We start from the raw sequence: 17,114 nt of genomic DNA, 5'->3' as shown, positions 1-17,114 counted from the left end.
GGTCTTTCCCATGCTGTTCTCATGATAGTGAATAAGTCTCATGATATCTGATAGTTTTATAAAGCAGAGTTCCCCTGCACACGCTCTCTTTGCCTGCTGCCATGTAAGACATGACTTTGCTCCTCCTTTGCCTTCTGACATGATTGTGAGGCCTCCCCAGTCATGTGGAACTGTGAGTCCATTAAACCTCTTTCCTTTACAAATTACCCAGTCTCAGGTATGTCTTTATTAGTAGTGTGAGAACAGACTAATACAGGCAGATTTACGTGCCTTCAGTTTTGTTTTTTTTTTTTGAGACGGAGTCTCACTTTGTTGCCCAAGCTGGAGTGCTGTGGCGGGATCTCAGCTCACTGCAAGCTCCGCCTCCCGGGTTCCCGCCATTCTCCTGCCTCAGCCTCCCAGTAGCTGGGACTACAGGCGCCCGCCACCTCGCCCGGCTAGTTTTTTGTATTTTTTAGTAGAGACGGGGTTTCACCGTGTTAGCCAGGATGGTCTCGATCTTCTGACCTCGTGATCCGCCCGTCTCGGCCTCCCAAAGTGCTGGGATTACAGGCTTGAGCCACCGCGCCGGCCGTGCCTTCAGTTTTATAGTACTAGGTAGGAGAAACATTCCCCAGTCAGATACGATACCCATTTTCATAAGACATTTAGGTAAAGGAGTTGCAACTATCTTACATAAAGCCTGTTTAAACATCTCAAATTTCATAATCTTATCAATCTTTACATTCTTACGTTCTGGTACCAGGGATTTTTCTTCTCCACCCCCAGACCATTTTATCTTTTCTGGTGAAAAAGGATTTGGGTTCCCAGCAGGGAGTTGAGCCAAGGGACTCAGACCCTTTTGTCAATTTTTTATCTTAATTTGTGTCAGTATTGCTCCAGGCAATGTCAGCTTTCTCGTTATAATCTTTGCCTTTTGATTTTTCTCAAATCTCCCCAATCTGGGGCACATGTAGAAAACTAGTGTGGGGCCCTTTAATGGTGTCACAGGCATTTGAACCAGAGCTACTCCATCTTGAATAGGGGCTGGGTAAAATTAGGCTGAGACCTGGTGGGCTGCATTCTCAGGAGATTAAGGCATTCTTAGTCACAGGAATGAGATAGGAGGTCAGCACAAGATACAGGTCATAAAGACCTTGCTGATAAAACAGGTTGCAGTAAAGAACCTGGATAAAACCCACCAAAACTAAGATGGTGACGAGAGTGACCTCTGGTCATCCTCATTGCTACACTCTCACCAGCACCAAGACAGTTTACAGATGCCATGGCAAAGTCAGGAAGTTACCCTATGTGGTCTAAAAAGGGGAGGCATGAATAATCCACCGCTTATATAGCATATAATCAAGAAATAGCCATAAAAATGGGCAACCAACAGCCCTCGGGTCTGCTGTCTATGGAGTAGCCATTCTTTATTCCTTTACTTTCTTAATAAACTTGCTTTCACTTTACACTATGGACTGGCCTCGAATTCTTATTTGCATGAGATCCAGGAACCCCCTCTTGGGGTCTGGATGCAGACCCCCTTCCAGTAACATTGGGAGACCAGCAGTGGCTCCCTTTGTTCCACCCAAGCTTTGGTAAGTGTTGTAAAGACCTTTGTTTTAACCTCCATCAATTTTCTTTTTAGTTATTTCATTTCTTAATGGTCATCTAAAGATTTCCACCCTTCTGGAACTAGTCTTTTGAGTCTCTTTTGCCTTTCCCATTTTTTTTTTTTGTTAATTACTTTAATGTTTTATTAGCATCTATAAGACCCTTGAGGGCCAGCAAACTATTTGGTAAGGCTTCTCAATCAGTCGTTTGATTTTGCAGGAGTAATGTCACCTGTGGTTCCCATGTAGCAGGGGCCCCCTTAACCACGGCATTTACCATGATCTGGGAAAGGCATATTCACTGGGAGAATATCCTGATCACCATAAAGCCAGGCCCACATGGTTTGCATATGAAGCATACCAGCTGCTTTATCTGGGGTGCTCCACTTGGCATTTTATAGGGAAAGTTAGAAAGTCCACTTCTCAGGGTTAACAGATCTTACAGTGGCATTTATCCAGTCTACTAGGCTGGTCATTCTCTCAGGAAAAACCTCCTATGTGTGTGAATCACATATACTCATCACAGATTGTTCAATAGTGAGCTGTGGGTCCCGCATCAACCTGAACATGCTCTTTCATTCTGTAGCATTTGAAATTATAGATATGGTCCTTAAAGTAGTTATTTTTATAACCCATTACGTAAAGGTTTCTCAGGAAGCTGATGATATCAATCTACAAAGTGGAACAATTATTTTACATTATACCCTCCAATTTGAATAGTTACTTGGTTGTGCCCTTCCCCCACACTAACTATCATCTTGGTATAATAACTACAGATCTCTGAGGTAACTTTTGTTGCCCTGGCTTAATCTTAAATTTTGTGGGTAGCTAGTGGCCTAACCTGAGAGAGACCCACATCTGAGCTTGGTCCAGCCTTAAGGCCCAATTCAGCACTCTTTGACTTTCATTTTGGCTATTACAGATAACAATAACCAGTTGAATATTTTGTTTTTTCCTTAGTAGTCTGCATTTCCTTATGCACCCAGTGAACTAACTTCCTGGGAGTAGGAGTATGATCCATCTCTAAATTCCATAGTAACCTTTACCTTCAGTAACTGAATGCAGCCCAGCTGCAGCCCCTAAAGATGGGTTAACCACGTGGTTACCCAAGAGTCAAAGGTTTCTCATATCTCATCTTCAAAAAGTTATCTTTATTTATTTAGTCTTATGTATATAATTTTCCCTTTACTTAAATAGCCTCTAAACTAAAAAAAAAAAAAAACATTTTAAACCACATCCTGTGTTTTTATAAACTTCACCCAAAACACATTTTATTTTTCTATGATTTTGACTCTTAGTAACCCAAATTCCCAATGAGAAAAAAGAGGATAACTTAATTTAACATAACATGACTTTAAGATTTTAAACTACTGAAGAAATGTTTGAGATTATATTTACCAAATTAATCTTACCAAATATTACTAAAGTCATGTGAACTTTAGTAATAAAGGCATCTGAGCTAGCGGTTATTAGTCTGATAAACACTTATTTTAAGCCAACTGATTAGAGCTCTTTTAGTAGTTTGGTAGTGAAATATTACTTCCACATGACATATATAAGCATATTGACATAGCAGACATACAAAGGCAGATCCCATAAGATTTTTCATTTGCTTGTTTCCAAAAATTATCTCCCTCCCATTAGACTATTAAAAAAAATTATAGGAGCCAACAAAAGTTGACAGAGAGAGTTCCCATCCCAGGCCTTCCCAAAAGAGAAAAAGAGCTGAGGCAGTGGAGTATGGCAGAAGCTGAACTTGTGAGATATCAATCTGAAGAATTTTTAAAAAGAAACTGATTATGGAATTTAAAAATTAAAAACTTCTTGCATTAAGAATAAGTCAATATTTTAAATAAAATCTTATTCTAACCAATCCTTTAGTTTTGTATTGGTGTATTTTTGATATCAAAGTCCAATTTCTAGAAAGACCGTTATATTTCCCTTTTAAGTATTGCCAACTTAATCATAACATTTTAAAAACAAATCCCTTTTTTACTAACCTTATTACAACTTACACGGATCATTCATAACATGCTTGGGCTTTCTGGTTTGTCCTAAACATCCGTCTCTCTTTTTATTTTCTTTTTTTTTTTGAGACAGAGTCTGGCTCTGTCACCCAGGCTGGAGTGCAGTGGCGCGACCTTGGCTCACTGCAACCTCTGCCTCCCAGGTTTAAGTGACTCTCATGTCTTGTTCAAGTGATTCTCATGCCTCAGCCTCCTGAATAGCTGGGATTACAGGCACCCACCACCAAGCCTGGCTAATTTTTGTATTTTTAGTAGAGATGGGGTTTCGTCATGTTGGCCAGGCTGGTCTTGAACTCCTGACCTCAGGTGATCTTTCTGCCTTGGCCCCCTAAAGTGCTGGGATTACAGGTGTGAGCCACCATGCTTGGCCAACAACCCTCTTTTTAAAACAACCAGTCATTTTAAGACAAAAATTTGCCATATACGATTCTCTGTCATACAAAGTTATTTTTCTTTTAACCTGTCTTACCAAAAGTACCTCTTTATATCTATAACTTTATTTAAGAATCTCCTATTTTCCTGGTTCCTTTTACCTTGTTTTAAATATAGCCTTTAAATGACCTTTGAATTAGACAGAAATTATTTACCTTTTAATAAGAGTACTTTTTTCAGAAAAAGGTTTTCCTATAATCTTTTAAATTCAAAATTACTCAGACATTTAATGAATATTTTTTAATATAACCTCAGATTCTATATTATATGATGTTTGTTTACAAGCATTTGTTCCATTACATTTACCTGATTACTTATTTTATTTTTAATAGTTTACCTAGATTATTTATTAAAACCAAGATAGTCATCATTTAAAGTTATTTTTCTGTTAACAACTTTTATGGTCTGTGAATTTCACATGTTTAAGTAAGAAACTTAAGGTTAAATATATGGACATTTTACCAATAACATAGGATTTAGTTGTTTTCATTGAACCAATGACATTAAATGTCTTATTTATCAAAAATTACACAAGCAGGGCAGGTGCCGTGGCTCACGCCTATAATCCCAGCACTTTGGGAGCCTAGCACAGGTGGATCGCCTGAGGTCAGGAGTTTGAGACCAACCTGGCCAACACTGCAAAACCCTGTCTCTACTGAAAATACAACAATTAGCCAGGTGTGGTGGCGTGTGCCTTTAGTCCCAGTTACTCAGAAGGCTGAGGCAGGAGACACTTGAACCTGGGAGGCGGAGGTTGCACTGAGCCAAGATTGCACCACTGCACTCTAGCCTGGGCAACAGAGCAAGACTTTGTCTCAAAAAAAAAAAAAAAAAAAAAAAAAAAAAAATTACACAAGCAAAGAATCATTCTGTCATGGGCTGTCTTTATACTTTTCTAGCCCTTATGTCAAATTTTGACACAGTATAGTGTTTAGCAGAGATAAGTATGAAACTGCCTAATAAATGCAAACAAAAAATGCTGACAATTCTTAAGACGTTCCTAATATTACTTTACCAATAATTTCAAAGCTTCAAGGTCATAGGCAGATTCAGAGATTTTCTGATTGGCAATTGTTGAAAGAGTTACTATCTAAAGACCTGGAATCAATAGAAAGGAATGTCTGGGTTATAATAGGGGTTCTAGAGACCAAGGTTTTATGCAGATGAAGCCTCCAGGTAGCAGGCTTCAGAAAGAATAGATTGTAAATGTTTCTTATCAGACTTAAAGAGTCTGTTCTATCAGTCTTAAGGTCTGTGTTGATATCAGTACTGGTCAGCTGGGTCTGAATTCCAAGATAGAAAGGTGTAATGAGGCCGAACCCCGCTTCCCATCATGGCCTGAGCTAGTTTTTCAGGTTAACTTTGGAATGTCCTTGGCTGAGAGGAGGAGTCCATTCAGATAGTTAGCAAGCTTAGAATTTTATTTTTGGTTTACAACCTTTACACTTGCATATGGATAATGTTATAATAATGTTTACTACAGGATTATTTGTTAATATTTTAGAAATTGGCAACAATGCAAATGTCCATGGGCACGGGAATGAATCAACAAATTGAGGTGTGTTTATGGGATATAATACTTGACAGCAATGAAAATGAATGGACTAGATCTTGAAATAATGATGAAAGAGCAGGCCAGGCGTGGTGGCTTACAACTGTAATCCCAGCACTTTGGGAGGCCGGGGCAGGCGGATCCCTTGAGGTCAGGAGTTTGAGACCAGCCTAGCCAACATGGTAAAACCCTGTCTTTACTAAAAATACAAAAAATTAGCCAGGCATGGTGGCAGGCACCTATAATCCCAGCTACTTGGGAGGCTGAGGCAGGAAAATCACTTGAACCTGAAAGGCAGAGGTTTCAGTGAGCCAATTTGTCACTGCACTCCAGCCTGGGTGGCAAAGTGAGACTTCATCTCAAAAAAAAAAAAAAAAAAAAAAAAAAGAAAAGAAAAGAAAAACAAAAGAGCAAGCAGCAGAATGATATGTATGGTGTGAGCCCATTTTAAAAACACACAAAATGCAGCATATTGTTTATGGGTACATGTAATTTGTAGTAAAAGTGTAAAGACAGCAGTGGTGGTGTTGTAGTGATGACCTTGGGGAGGAAGAAGGGGAAAAGGCTGCCTGTCTGGGCCATGCTGGAGACTTCACCTCCACCAATCATGTCAATTTCTTTCTTTTTTTTTGGAATGTTAGAGGAATTTATTATATTATAGTATTTATTAGAGTCTCCTTTTTTATCCTTTATTTTATTTTTTCCCAGTTTTATTGAGATATAATTGACAAATGAAAATTGTGTATATTTGGCCAGGCATGGTAGCTCACACCTGTAATCCCAGCACTTTGGGAGGCCAAGGCATGCAGATCACCTGAGGTCAGGAGTTTGAGACCAGCCTGGCCAACATGGCCAAATGCCTTCTCCACTAAAAACACAAAAATTAGCTGGGCATGTTGGTGCACTCCTGTAATCTCAGCTACTGGGGAGGCTGAGGTAGGAGAATCACTTGAACCCGGGAGGCAGAAGTTGCAGTGAGCCAGGAGATGGTGCCACTATACTCCAGCCTGGTGACAGAGCCAGACTCTGTCTAAAAAATAAATAAATAAATAAATAGTGTATATTTATAGTGTACAATGTGATCTTTAAATATATGTATATGTAGGCCGGGCGCGGTGGCTCAAGCCTGTAATCCCAGCACTTTGGGAGGCCGAGACGGGCGGATCACGAGGTCAGGAGATCGAGACCATCCTGGCTAACACGGTGAAACCCCGTCTCTACTAAAAAATACAAAAAACTAGCCGGGCGTGGTGGCAGCGCCTGTGGTCCCAGCTACTCGGGAGGCTGAGGCAGGAGAATGGCGGGAACCCGGGGGGCGGAGCTTGCAGTGAGCTGAGATCCGGCCACTGCACTCCAGCCTGGGCGACAGAGCCAGACTCCGTCTCAAAAAAATAAATAAATAAATAAATAAATAAATAAATAAATAAATAAATCAATATATGTATATGTTGTGAAATGATTATACCACAATTAAGTAAATTAACATATCCATCACCTCACATAGTTATCTTTGTGTGTGGTGAGAACATTCAATATCCTCTCTTAGTAATTTTCAATAATGTAATACATTATTATTAACTATAGTAACCATGCTGTACAATAGATCTCCAGGTACTCATCGTGCCTAACTGAAACTGTTGTACTCTTTGAGCAACATCTCCCCAGGCCCCCACCCCTAGCCCCTGGCAACCACCATTCTGTTCTCTGCTCCTGAGTTCGATTTTTTTAGATTCCACATATAAGCAAGATCAAGCAGCATTTGTCATTCTGTGCCTAGCTTATCTCATTTAGCATAATATCCTACAGATTCATTCATACAGTTGAAAATGAACTTTCTAAAACCATAGCCAACATTATACTTAATGGGAAAAGTTGAGAGCATTATCCCTGAGAACTGGAACAAGACAAGGATGCACACTTTCACCACTTCTGTTCAACACAGTACTGGAAGTTCTAGGCAGAGCAATCAGACAAGAGATGCCCTTTATTTATTTAAAGGAGACATTTATTTCTTTATTTCTCTCCACTTTAAGTCAGTAAAGTGGAAGTCAAACTGTCACTGTTTGCTGATGATATGATTAGATACCTAGAAAACCCTAAAGACTCATCTAAAAAGCTCCTAGAACTAATAAATGAATTCAGTGAAGTTTCAGGATACAAAATTAATGTACACAAATTAGTAGCACTGCTATACATCAACAACGACCAAGCCGAGAATCAAATTAAGAACTCAACCCCTTTTACAATAGCCACAAAAAATTAAAATGCTTAGGAATATACCTAACCAAGGAGGCAAAAGACCTCTACAAGGAAAACTACAAAACACTGCTGAAAGAAATCATAGATGACACAAACAAATGGAAACATATCCCATTCTCATGGATGGGTAGAATCAATACTGTGAAAATGACCAACTGCCAAAAGCAATCTACAAATTCAATGCAATGCCCATGAAAATGCCACCATCATTCTTTGCAGAACTAGAAAAAACAATCCTAAAACTCATACGGAACCAAAAAAGAGCCCACATAGCCAAAGCAAGACTAAGCAAAAAGAACAAACCTGGAGGCATCACACTACCCAGCTTTAAACTATACTATCAGGCTATAGTCACCAAAACAGCATGGTACTGGTATAAAAATAGGCACACAGACCAATGGAACAGAATAAAGAACCCAGAAACAAAGCCAAATACTTACAGCCAACTGATCTTCAACAAAGCAAATGAAAACATAAAGTGGAGAAAGGACATCCTATTCAACAAATGGTGCTGGGATAATTGGCAAGCCACATGTAGAAGAATGAAACTGGATCCTCATCTTTCACCTTATACAAAAGTCAAAAGTCAACTCAATATGGATCAAAGACTTAAATATAAGACTTGAAACCATAAACATCCTGGAAGATAACATCAGAAAAAGCCTTCTAGACATTGTGTTAGGCAAAGAATTATTGACCAAGAACCCAAAACAAATGCAACAAAAACAAAGTTACATAGATGGGACTTAATTAAACTAAAAAGCTTCTGCACAGCAAATAATAATAATAATAATCAGCAGAGTAAACAGACAACCCACAGAGTGAGAAAATCTTTGCAAACTATGCATCTGACAAAGGACTAATATCTGGAATCTACAAGAAACTCAAACAAATCATCAAAAACAAACAAACAAACAAACAATCTCATCAAAAAGTAGGCTAAGAACATGAACAGACAATTCTCAAAAGAAGATATACAAACGGCCAAGAAACATGTGAAAAAATGCTCAACATCATTAATTATCAGGGAAATGCAAATCAAAACCACAATGCAATGCCACCTTACTCCTGCAAGAATGGCTGTAATAAAAAAAATCAAAAATTAATAGATGTTGGCGTGGATGTGGTAAAAAGGGAACACTTTTACACCCTTTGTTGGAAGGTAAACTTTCCACTATGGAAAGCAGAGTCAAGATTCCTTAAAGAACTAAAAGGAAATCTACCATTTGACCCAGCAATCCCACTACTTAGTATCCACCCAGAGGAAAAGAATCATTATACAAAAAAGATACTTGCACATGCATGTTTATAGGAGCACAATTTACAGTTGCAAAAACATGGAACCAAGCCAAATTTCCATCAATCAACAAGTGGATAAAGAAAATGTGATATATATGAATGGATTAAAAAACACAGCTCATATACACACAACATATACAGTGACTGAGTAGTTAAGTAACTCATTTAGAACATTCTGAGTAGTTAAGAAACTCACTTAGAATGTGCCGAGTAGTTAAGTAACTCATTTAGAATACACACACACACACACACACACACACACACATATATCATGGACTACTACTCACGCATAAAAAGGAAGGAAATAATGGCATTCATTGCAATCTGAATGGAATTGGAGACCATTATTCTAAGTGAAGTAACTCAGGAATGGAAAACCAAACATCCTATGTTCCCACTCACAACTGGGAGCTGATCTATGTGGATGGAAAGGCATAAGAATGATATGACGGACTTTGGGGACTTGGGGAAAATGGGGGGTGAGGGATAAAAGACTACCCATTGGGTACAGTGTGTACTGCTCAGGTGATGGGTGCACCAAAATCTCAGAAATCACCACTAAAGAACATATCCATGTTAAAAAAGAAAAAAAGAAAGAAAATGAATTTTCTTCTTTCTTAAGGCTGAATAGTATTCTGTTGTGTTTATATGTACTACAGGTTTTTTTTTTTTTTTTAATCCATTCATCCATTGATGAACACTTAGGTTGCTTTCATATCTTGGCTATTGTGAATAATGCTGCAATGAACATGGGAGTGCAGATATCTCATTGATATAGTGATTTCATTTGTATGCACACCCAGGAGTGGGTTGGCTGGATCATAGTATTTTGAGGAACTTCCATATTCCTTTCCATAATGGGTTTTATATTCCCATCAATAGTGTACAAGTTTTCCTTTTTTTCCACATCCTTGCCAACACTTGTTAGTTTTTGTCTTTTTGATAATAACAGGTGTGAGGTGATTTATAGTTTTGATTTGCATTTCCCTGATGATTAGTGATGTTGAACATGCCTATGGGCCATTTGTGTGTCTTCTTTTGAGAAATGTCTATTTCAGGTTCTTTGTCAATTTTTTAATTGGGTTATTTTCTTGTTATTGAGTTGTTTGAGTTCCTTATGTATTTTGGATATTAACCTCTTATCAGAATGTATGGTTTGAAAATATTTTTTCCCATTTGATAGTTGTCTCTTTACTCTGTTGGGTTTTTTTTCTTTCTTTTCTTCTTCTTCTTTTTTCTTTTCTTTTCTTTTCTTTTTTCTTTTTCTTCTTTTTTTTTTGAGATGGAGTTTCGCTCTTGTTGCCTGGGCTGGAGTGCAATGGTGTGATCTCGGCTCACCACAACCTCCACCTCCCGGGTTCAAGCTATTCTTCTCCCTCAGTCTCCCAAGTAGCTGGGATTACAGGTATGCGCCACCATCCCCGGCTAATTTTGTATTTTTATTAGAGACAGGGTTTCTCCATGTTGGTCAGGCTGGTCTTAGATTCCCAACCTTAGGTGATCCACCCACCTCAGCCTCCCAAAGTGCTGGGATTACAGGTGTGAGCCACCACACCTGGCCCTGTTTCGTTTTCTTTATTGTGAGGAAAAAAAAAAAAAAAACTTTTTAGTTTGATGGAAACTTATTTGTCTATTTTGGCTTTTGTTGCCTGTATTTTTGAGTCAAATCCAAAAAAATCATCACCCAGGCCAATGTCAAGACTTTTTCCTCTATGTTTTTGTCTAATAGTTTTATAGTTTCAGGTCTTATGTCTCTAATCCATTTTGAGTTTATTTTTATGTGGTATGAGATAAGGGCCTAATTTTATTCTTCTACATGTGGACATCCAATTTTCCCAAGACCATTATTGAAAAGACTATTCTTTTCCTATTGCATGTTCTTGCCAACTTTGTTGAAGATAAATTGACCATAAATGTATAAATTTATTCCTAGGTGCTCAATTCTGTCCCATTGGTCTATATGTCTAGTTTTATGGTACCATACTGTTTTGAGTACTATAGCTTTACAATATATTTTGTGGTCAGATAGTGTGGTGTCTCCAGCTTTGTTCTTTTTGTTTAAGATTGCTTTGGCTATTCAGGGTTTTTTGTTGTTCCATACCAATTTTAGGATTTTTTATTTCCATTTGTATGAAAAATGTCACTGGAGCTCTCTCCTGATGCCATATAAGACATGCCTTGCTTCTTCTTGGCCCTCCACCATGATTGTAAGTTTCTTGAGGCATCCCTAGCCATGTAGAACTGTGAGTCAATTAAACCTCTTCTGTTTATAAATTTTAAAAAAAGAAAAAAAATCATTGGAATTTTGATGGGGATTGCATTTAACCTGCAGATCGCATGAAACTTTTAACAATATTAATTCTTTCAATCCATGAATAAGGGGCATCTTTCCATTTATTTGTGTCTTCTTCAATTTTTTCAGCAACATTTTATAGTTTTTAGTGTACAGATCATTCACCTCCTTGGTTAAATTTTTTCCTAAGTAATTTTTTATGCTATTATAAATTGGATTGTTTTCTTGATTTCTTTTTTAGATAGTTTATTGTTAGTGGACAGAATGCTACTGATTGTTGTATGTTGATTTTGTGTCCTGCCACTTTACTGAATTTTTTATTAGTCCTAACAGGTTTTTTTTTTTTTTCCCTTTCTGAGGCTCAAACCTAACAGTTTTTTTGGTAGAATCTTTAGGGTTTTCTATATATATAAAGTCATGTCATCTGCTAACAGAGACAGCTTTACTTCTTTCTTTCTGATCTGTATGCTTTTTATTTCTTTTTCTTACCTAGTTGTTCTGGGATCTCCAGTACTATTAATATATTTAATTGAAGTTGTAAAAGTGGGCATCCTTGTCTTGTTCCTGATCCTAGAGGAAAAGCTTTCAGCTTTTTCACTGGTCAGTATGATATTAGCTGTGGGCTTGATAATAATATTATCTCATAATATGACTTTTATTATGCCGAGCTTTATTCCTTCTATACTTAATTTCTTGCGAGTTTTTTAATCATGAAAGGATGTTGAATTTTGTTAATGCTTTTCTCCATGTATCGAGATGGTAACAATTTCTATACTTCATTCTGTTAATGTGGTATATCAGATTTATAGACTTGTGGTTGATGAACCATCCTTGCATTCCAGAGGTAAACCCTACTAGATGATGGTGTATGAAAAAAACCTGTGCTGTTCTCCTTGGAGAAGAAGAGGAACATGATTGGGGAAGGGCCAACAAGGGGCTTCTTATGTACTCTGTGGTGACATTCTAATATAATTCATAAACTGGGTTGCAGGTACCTCAGAATGTTGTTGGTTTTGTGTTTATACCATTATTGATATACATTAAATGTGTTCTTTTGTACACACAAAATGTTTTACAATGTGTTTTTATAAAAACTCTAGGAACATTAACCACGATGAAACCCAAGTCAACGCTAACAAATAATTGTTTTCCAGTGACTGCTGCTGTTTTTATTGTTGAAGAGACCTTATTGGCACTAGCCATTGATCAGACTTGGAATTAAAATGCTTAGGCATGAAAGATATTCCAAGCACAAGACTTGTGTATCATTAAGGGTTTTTTTGGTCAGAAGCAACAGAAACTATCTCTGACTAGCATGCGGAAAAGAAATGTGCTGGTGGGATTTGAGATAGAACATAGAAGCTCCAACTCTCAGGGAGGACAGGACAGGGAAGAGCTCCTGATGTGACAGCAGAGCCAACAGAACCTGCTCTTGGCCTAGCTTGGCAGCTCCAGCTGTTACACTCTTTCTGTCCCCTGGCTCAAGACTCAAATTCCAGAGATGAGGGAATCTGGGAGGGCTGGTTGCAGGTCCACCCTGAGCCTGTGGGGTTATCAGGCCTGCATGGCATTATAGCCCCAATTCACAAAAATGAGGGGAAGGCTAAAAGAGGTTCAGTGAAGTGTAAAAACAGTGATGAAAAACAGAGGTGTAAATACCATAACTCAAAAAAAGAGTGGCTGAGACTCTGGTGTGAATCACTTTCACTGGGACACATGAATTGGAGAGTAAGATGAGTTCAAGCAAACAGCCAAAAACTTGAGTGAATAAAGCCAAACAATAGAAACCAGAAATCCAAAAGTACAAACAGGAAGTACGAAGACTACCTAGAAATTATATTTTGCTCCACTGGGCATCCATTAGTCCAGCTTTGAGTGTGTGCTATGTTGTGAGGCTTAGCCCTTTCGACTTTGAGCATCACTGCAGACTAGGTGATCTGAGACGACCTCTTACTGTAAAACAGTGCAGAGGACACACCCTTTGAGTTATCTTTGCTCCCACTAACTTTAGGAGAGGATTCCAAGAAAAATGAGCTGTTAACCTCTGGGAAAGTAGGGGTTGCCTTAGGGCAGCAGCACAGCTGTTAACACACTTTACCAGTGGAGAGGGTAGGAAGCCAAGCCACTGTACCGGGTTAGTGGTGCCCTCTGGTGACCAGTAGAGGCAGAAGCAACTTCTGCCTGGAAGAAAATGCATCCAAGTTAGAGCCCTAGATTAGGAACAAAAAAATGAATTCACGATTATTAGGAAGGCACACGGGAAATGCAACCACATTGTATGAGAGTAGATGAAACTGAAAACATTTGGAATCCCCCTCTCCCTCAAATAGCAGATCCTGGAACTGTCGAATACCAAATATACAGCAGATATATATGAAATGGTTGCAGAAATAATGGATGGAATGACACAGATGAGTGCATGACAAGATGCAACCAGAAACAAACAGGGAGACTTAAAAACAGGTGTTCTAGAAATAAAAAAAAGTATTTATCTGTTGAATTTTTAAAAACCTCCAGAGGATGGTTGAACAGAAAATTAGACAAAGATGAAGAGAGAATTAATAAACTGGAAGATATGTCTACAGTAATCACCCCAAATGCAACACAAAGTGATAAAAATTTAAAATATGAAGGCTTTGATGAGATATATGAAGAATAGAATGAGAAAGTCTAACATATATCTATTTGAAATCCCAAAAGTAAAGAATAGAGACCCTGAAGAAGAGGCAGTATTTGAAAAGATAATGGCTGAGATTGTTTCAGAACTTATGAAAAAATATAAATATGCAAAGCTAGAAAGCATAACATATCCTAAAATAGTAAATTAAAAATAAATTCATGCTTAAAGTATCAGAGTAAAGCCATAGTACACCAAAAATGAAAGAAGTTCTTAACAGGGGCCAGAGAAAAAGGACAGAGCATCTACAATGGAAAACAATTGGATTTCAGGGAAACCTTAAATAATGGTAGTCAGAAGACAGAGAAAAAACACCTCCAGAGAACTGAGAGAAAATAACTCTTAACCTAGAGTTGTATACCCACAAAACTATTTTTCAGAAAGGGATACAAAAAGACATTTTTACATTAGGAAAAACAAAAACATTTGTCATCAAGAAGCTTGTACTAAAGAAATTTCTAAAGACTATTCATGGAAGAGATATTCAAATCTAAATAATTATTATCTGAATAAAATAATAGTAAAGTATAATGTATGGAACTAAAATATGGAACGAGAGCATAGGCATAAGTTTAAAGTATTTTAAGCTTGTAGTATTATCATGAAAGAGTTAAGATAGTAATTAATGTTAGAGGTGATTAAGTTAAATGTGCATTTTGAATGTTCATTGCAGCACTATTCACAACAGCAAAGACATGGAATCAACCTAAATGCCCATCAATGACAGACTGGATTTTAAAAATGTAGTACATATATACCATGGAATATACACAATGGAATACCATGCAACCATAAAAAAGAATGATACCATGTCTTTTGCAGAAACAAACACGGATGGATCTGGAGGCCATTATCTTTAGCAAACCAATGCAGGAACAGAAAACCAAATACCGCATGTTTTCACTTATAAGTGGGAGCTAAACGATGAGAATACATGGACACCAAGAGGGGGAAAACAGACACTGGGGCCTTCTTGAGGGTTAGAGGTGGGAGGAGGGTGAGGAGCAGAAAAAATAAATCAATAATCCCAATAAACATAAGAGGAGTATACATATCAATTAAAAAGACAAAGGCCCAGCATGGTGGCTCGTGCCTATAATCCTAGCACTGTAGGAGCCTGAGGCAGGTGGATCGCTTGAGCTCAAGAGTTCAAGACCAGCCTGGGCAACATAGCAAAACTCTGTCTCTACAAAAAAAAAAAAAAAAAAAATTATCCACAAGCATCACTTGAGCCCAGGAAGTTGAGGTTGCAGTGAGCTGAGATCGCATCATTGTACTCCATTTCATAAAAATGTTGTGACCAGAGGCTTTCAGGAACCTACTCTTATTATTTCCCCTAGGAACAAAAGTTCAGTATTCATTAATTCAGTGTTTGTTAGGACTTTATAAAACATAGCTACAGCTAAAAATGAATCAACCATAGTTCAATTTACCAAGAATAGTTAACAATTCTAAATTTGTGTATCTGGGCGAAAATAGCTTCAAAACACATAAAGCAAAAATTGCTGTAACTATAGGGAGAAATGGGCAAATTCACTAGCATAATAGGAGGTACCTTTCTGAATGATTGATAGGCCAAGGAGACAAAAAAAATCAGGAATAATTCAGAAAATTTGAATAGCACAGTCAACAAGCTTGAGGATAATTGACAGATATAGACAGTACATTTTCCTCAAGCAAACATGGTACAGGTACAACAATTCTTATCACACATGAGCCCACAAAGCACCTCTCAGAGATTTTGAAGATTTGTTTTACACAGATCACATTCTCCAACCAACTGGGTTAGAAGTCTGTATCAAAAAGGTAAATAAAACTAGTCATATGTTTGGGAAATTTAAGAAAACATTTGTAAGTAGCTCAAGAGTCAAACAAGAATCACAATGGAAATGTAAAAACAGAACTGAATGATAAGGAAATCACAAGGTATCAAAAGTTAAGAGCTGCAGAGAAATGGTACTTAGGGGAAATACAATGCCTTAAAGACTTGTATTAGAAAGGAAGGCTAAAGTTAACACACTAATGTCAGTTAAAAATTTTAGGAAAATAGGCTGGGCGTGGTGGCTCACGCCTGTAATGCCAGCACCTTGGGAGGCCAAGGTGGGCGGATCACGAGGTCAAGAGTTCGAGACCAGTCTGATCAACATGGTGAAACCCTGTCTCTACTAAAAATACAAAAATTAGCCAGGACACTGAGGCAGGAGAATTGCTTGAATTTGGGAGGTGGAGGTTGCAGTGGGCCGAGATCACACTACTGCACTCCAGCCTGGGCAACAGAGCAAGACGCTGTCTTAAAAAATAAAAAAATTAGGAAAATAACACAAACTCAAAGAAGGTAGAAGAAAACAGACAATAAAAGATAAGGGCAGAAAATAATAAACTAGAAAACTAAGTACAAAGAGAAGTTCAACAAAGAAATGTATACTTTGATATGTGCTGGAGTCACATTGGAGACTTGTGACAAAGATGCTGGCACAACTAAGTATCCACACCATGTACACAAAATGAATCCATACAGGTTGAGGACTTACATGTGAAAAACAAGACTTCAAGGGTTTGAGAAGAAGATAGAGTAAAATAGATCTCTGATGCTGAGCTAGGGAAGAATTTCTTAAACAAGACACAAAGAGTCCTAACTGAATAAGATGAATACATGTGAGTTCATGAAAATTAAGATTTCTGGTTATTCAAAAGTACCATGAAGAAATCAGGCCTGGGTGCAGTGGCTCATGCTTGTAATCCCAGCACTTTGGGAGGCTGAGGCAGGAGGATTGCTTGAGTCCAGGAGTTCGAGACCAGCCTGGGTAACATAGTGAGAAGCTGTCTCTCCAAAAATTAAAAAAGTAGCCAAGTGTGGTGGTAGGCACCTGTGGTCCCAGCTTCTCAGGAGGCTGAAGTGGGAGGATGGCTTCAGCCTGGGAGGTTGAGGCTGCAGCGTGCCATGAGGGAGCCACTTGTACTCCAGCCTGAGTGACAGAGTGAG

At 38.1% G+C, this 17,114-nt stretch overlaps 1 protein-coding gene across 2 annotated transcripts in view; it reads right to left on the bottom strand.

The window, feature by feature from the left end:
* Nucleotides 1-17,114, bottom strand: part of CFAP263 (cilia and flagella associated protein 263) — an 81,336-nt gene that overhangs the window by 15,650 nt on the left and 48,572 nt on the right. The gene's annotated exons all lie outside the window — the stretch shown is intronic.

Source organism: Chlorocebus sabaeus, chromosome 5 (assembly GCF_047675955.1).
Source record: "Chlorocebus sabaeus isolate Y175 chromosome 5, mChlSab1.0.hap1, whole genome shotgun sequence".
NCBI lineage: Eukaryota > Metazoa > Chordata > Mammalia > Primates > Cercopithecidae > Chlorocebus > Chlorocebus sabaeus.
The sequence above is the reverse complement of the archived record's forward strand: the minus strand, read 5'-3'. Positions and strand labels throughout refer to the sequence as shown.